Raw genomic sequence first — 5,379 nt, 5'->3', positions numbered from 1 at the left:
GTTTTGTTTTTCACTGTGGATATATGACCACATATCTTTGTTTTCATTCTGGCTTTTGCCACCTGAGAATAAAAGTTATATCGTGGCCTTTTGACAAGTAAATGCCAAATAGACAGCCCGATCAAATGGGTAGCGAGTGATCATTTGCTGTGTCAGGCATTTATGACGATTAACTCACTTAAACCCCCACCAGCCCCATCAGGGATTTAGGTGTGCTGGTTATTCTCTGTTTGCTCCTCCAGATTCCCTCCCCACCTTGTGCTTCGCTTTGGAGACTTGCCCCTATGGACCCGTCCTTCTGGCTTCTGGTTAGGATCTACCAGAGACACGCTGGGAGGAGCTAGGCGGATGGGAGAAGCAAAAAGGCAGGGCATTCACTCTCCCGGCTCCTTTCTGCCAGGTGTGGGTGGACAGCAGATGGGCTCCTCTGCCTAGGCCCCAGCTCCTGTCAGGCAGCTTCAGGGCTGGGTAGCAACACCCTTCTCTTGTCCTTTCAAGCTGAGGGTTGGTCTGACTCCCTGTTTCGCCGGCCCTCGGGGGCTTAAGTGTCCTCATAGGAGTTCCTTAACCCCCTGCCCGTACCCTTTGTAAATAGTCCCTTACGAAACTCTCCTCAGTCCCCCCAGCTGAGTATGGATCTGTTTTCCTGCCAGAACCCCAGATGATGCCTTGGGTATACTCGTTTCACATGTGAGCCTGCTGTGATTCAGAGGAGGTAGGTCTGTTACCAAACGTGGTTCTGCGACTGTGGGGTGGAGCTGAGATTCAAAAGCAGTATTTCTGGCTACAACACACGGAGGTGGTTTTTCCACTGCTCCGCAATGCCTCCATGCTCTTTAGTCGGGTCTCTGCTTCACCTCACTTTCCCCTCCCCTACTCCCCTCCCTCTCCCCCCCGCCCGCCAAGAAAACCCTCAAGAGGCAGCAATAGTGCTCTTTAAAAGTGCCGCGGGCACTGTGGGCCCCACGTATTTCCTAACAACAGCTCATTACCAGAGACACTGCTTGTTTTAGACCAAACTTAACCATCTTCCCACACAAACCTTCTGTTACCACTGTTTGTTGTGAGGTTCCCCCCCCACTGCTGATTTTGAAGCAGCGGCAGATTGCCTCAGCTAGCTCAGCCATTCTCTGTATGGGAAGAAGTCCAAAAGAACCATTTCTGCCCTTTTTTTGAGGTGGGGCTGGTCCACCCTGACCAAGGGCAAGCAGTTCAGGCGCTGCAGCATGGTGACCCCTCCAACCCCTACTTTTACCCTTCCTGGGTACCCTGCTGAGGCCTCTGGTTACCTGCAGTCCAGCCCACCTAGGAAGCATGTTTTCCCATACAGCTCCTGCAGGGGTAGAGACCTCTGTGTGTGAAGATGAGAAGCACCGTTTCTTATTGAGAGAAAGGAAAAAGATGAAGTGGCTCATTTGTATTTGGGAACAGAAGTGGGGTGGAATGTGAGGGGTGTTATCCAGATGGAGCATGTAACACCTGTGCAGTTTATTTAGATTTCCTCATAGTTAGATCAGGGACTGCTTCCCACCAAACCACCGAAGCATTTCTTGAGAACAGTCTCCGCGCCTGGGCACCTTGGAGGGTGTACAGCTCCAGAATTTGCCCACAGTCAATGGACCAGTTAGCAGGTCAGCAACAGGAAATGAGGTAAGCTTGTTGAACTTATTCTTTCTCAGTGCAGAACATGAAAGATAAGAACTCTGTACCCTTCAATCTCTATCTTGTGTTCTTTTTAAGAAAACTTGCTCAGTGTCCTGTGTTTAGAGTATGGTGAATGAAGATAGGAACAAATGGCATTTTTTTCCCATAATGAGAAATCAGAAGGGGAGTGAAGGTGGAGAGAGAAGTCTTATAGTCTTTTTCTGAACTGGTTTTACTAGTTCGAATCAAAACAACCATCTGATTTTATAATCTTCCATCACTTTCTTGTCCCACTGCAAGTAACTTGATGCCATTACAGGAGAGTCACAGCTGTCCTTCAAGGGAGTATGTGGGCGCTATAAAACCAAGATAGTTCATAAGCAGTATTGTAGGTAAATAAACGTTATAAAAATAGTGGGTTTTAGACCGTAGAAATTGTGCGTTCTATTTTTTTCTTCCTCATATTCCAAAATAAAACAGTACTAAAGCCATTAAATGTTTTTATAACTTAATGAGATACTTGTTACTCCCCAGAGTATAATAGTCTGTCTAATATAATAGCTAACCTTTATTGATAGAGGCTAAAGGCTGCCTCTAGAACTGCCCCTGTCTTGTTAATTTGGGGTCATCCATGCTGGGATAAAATCTCACTTGTTAGGGTTCTTTGAAAAGCTCCTCAGCTGCACAGCACTCCACTCATGGTGAATGGACGCCAATCTGTAAACGCTCCTAGAATTCCTGCAGGATCTGGCTGAATAGAAATTGAAGGCTTTAAAATGATAGCAGTGACCTTGAACCAGACTAGAAAGGATTACTTCTTTACCTCATTTATATAGTGTGTCATGATGTGTGAAATATCTTTTGTCTGCTCACAATATGAAGATACAGAGAATTTTTCTTGGAGAGTTTTTTTTTTTAATGCAGTTCTATATATTTATTGGGCTCTGAACACCCACTCAACCCACTGAACACTGTACCTACTTCAATAGGTGTAAGAAGAATTGAGGTTGCAGACTATAAATAACAGCCCTAAGTGAAGGTCCATTGCATGCTTAACATATGCTAAGTATTTAACTTGCATTAACTCATTTATTCCTCATAACAGTCTGTTTCTCCCAGGCCACCTTATGTAGCAGGAAAGGATGACAGCTTCCTATTTTGCTGGGGAGATGCTTTTTCTTTCCTCCTCAGAAAAAACCCTCTCTAAGGCCTTACCTCCTGGGCCAGGAGGGATGTCTGTGTCTGAGATATGCACAGTTGTCCCTCTCCACCTGCAGGGCACTGAGCATGGCTTCTAACGTCGGGCAGCAAGGACCTAGGCCAGATTATCCTGGTACACTTAGGTGGTGGGTGACTCACTGGATGTCCCTTAGGTTCATGCACTTTGCTGTCTTTGGAGAAATAGAGACTCCATCCAGAGACTACTCCAGGCCTGGCATCAGTAGCTCACCCTGCTTGAACTCCTAGGGTTCAGGAAATAATGTGAAGAAATTAACCCCAGGAATGGAGAGTCCAGTGATTTTCAAACTGGTAGAAAAGTCCCCTCAAGGCCTATGCCAAGAAAAGGGGAGGGGAAAGGAGCATGACCCCCCTCCACCTTCCCACCAGAGCAGCTTTAATTTCACCTAGTACAATCAACCAACTGCTTGCTCCTTTTTTTTTTAATTTTTGCGGTACGCAGGCCTCTCACTGTTGTGGCCTGTCCCATTGCGGAGCACAGGCTCCGGGCGCGCAGGCTCAGCGGCCATGGCTCACGGGCCCAGCCGCTCCGCGGCATGTGGGATCTTCCCGGACTGGGGCACGAACTCGTGTCCCCTGCATCGGCAGGCGGACTCTCAACCACTGCGCCACCAGGGAAGCCCTTTTTTTTCTTCTTTTTTTTTTTTTTTGCATGCTTGCTCCTTAACAGAGTTTACATTTATGTGGGCCTACTGAGTTCCGCACTGTTGTAAGCACTTTTCATGGGCTGACCCTTCACCTTCACACCCACCTTGTGAGGCAGGTGCTAATGCCATCGCTGTCCAGCAGGAGGACACTGACAACAGCCAGGATTCAAACCCAGGCAGCCCGAGTCCTGGGCACCTAAGCTACACGTGCTCTGTTGGGTTCAGAATGTCCAGAGTAAACCCTATTCTGCCTGCTGGTGCCCTGGGTGTTAAATTTTGAATGTAAGTAACCTAGAGAGGGGTTCCAAAGGCCAAGGGCTTATCTGGGCCCCTTGACCACTGCTCTAGTGTTTATCTCCAGGAGACCGGGTCTTGGCACCAGCAGCACCTGCTTATCTCTGGGTTGGTGGGCCCCAAGCAGGCCCATTCTGTCCCCATCAGCCTCTGGGACAGGTACGCCCTCACAACAGCCCCCGCGCCTAACATGGTCTCCTACCACCTGACTGCTCCAAGCCCTCCTTCTCAAGCAGATCTAATCCTGTCACCTCCCATGATCCACCTGACAGGATCTTAACTCCTTAGCTTGCCATCCAAGGCCCTGATCTCACATTAGCCTACTTGTCCAGTCTTATCTGCTGATCTCCACTTGGGCCCTGGCTGCTCTCCTTGGGCTTTTCTTTGTCCTTGCATGAATGATTTTCCCTGCCTTGAATACTCATCCTTCTCTTTTCCATCCACATTCCCCTAACCTTTATTCTCCTGGAAAACTTTGTATTGTTCCAGGCTCTGCAAAAATAATCCCTGTGACGCCTTCCCTGAGCACGCCTGAAAACTATTCACACCACTCTTAGTGATTCCATTTTCATTTTGGACTTAATTCTGCTGTAGCGTTTGTCACTGTATTGTAATTTTATATATACCATCCATTCTTCACATAAACCCATGTCCCCTGCTAGACAGTGAGCTCCTCAGAAACAGGAACTATGTCTTAATTGTCTCTGAGTGGCCATTCCTGGCACAGTCCTGATTAACAGTCAGTAAATACTGCTGAATTTTAAAAATAATAATATATGCAGATTCACCGTTGAATCTTTATCCACCAGTTACAGCCATGGACTTTTTGCTTTGTCAGAGATCTTTCTTAGGAAGTATGGGCACCCAACAATCTTACGAAGGCCGTCTTCCCACTAAATGTCATCTAAATGTTGCTGAAATTGCCTGTTAGCTAAGAATTCTAAGATAAGTATACATCCTCTTTCCTAACCCAAATGAAAGATTTTGTATCTGAGCAGGTACTGAGCTATAATACTGGACACTTTAAGTCAGGCAGAAGAAGGCAATGGAATCTATCAAAAAATGATTTCTGGTAGAGAAAAGTCAGTGTCTGGCTCACACCAGAATGTCAGTAAACAGTTGACTACTTGCTTTGGAAGCAGAATAAACTGAATTGCCATACTCCTTATTAAATATACCAGCCCTGTAGTGAAGAAAAGTGATGAATTTTTTTTTGTCGTTAATTTCTGCTGAGCAGCTTGTTCTAGAAGAGGGCATATTTTCAGTGAGATTTTGGCACAGTCTAAAACAGATGGTTACATGTTATTTGGTGCTTCATCTAATACTAAAATTTGTGGCAATTGATTAAGGACCAAAAATTGCTTTTGGACAACATTCAGATTGTGATTGTGGCGATCTGAGCTTTAAGTAGCAATAGAATGTTATAGTTTGGGAACACAGGATCAGGCTAGACAATTGGGCGGGTTATAAGAAATAAACCACTCGTTTTGTGTGAATCGGCTCTGAGAGAGCATGGCATGAGACCTTTCTGACCATCTGAAAGTAGGGCAGCAGT

The sequence above is a fragment of the Pseudorca crassidens genome, chromosome 7, assembly GCF_039906515.1.
Source record: "Pseudorca crassidens isolate mPseCra1 chromosome 7, mPseCra1.hap1, whole genome shotgun sequence".
In the NCBI taxonomy this organism is placed as follows: Eukaryota; Metazoa; Chordata; class Mammalia; order Artiodactyla; family Delphinidae; genus Pseudorca; species Pseudorca crassidens.
This window is presented reverse-complemented; position numbering follows the sequence as displayed.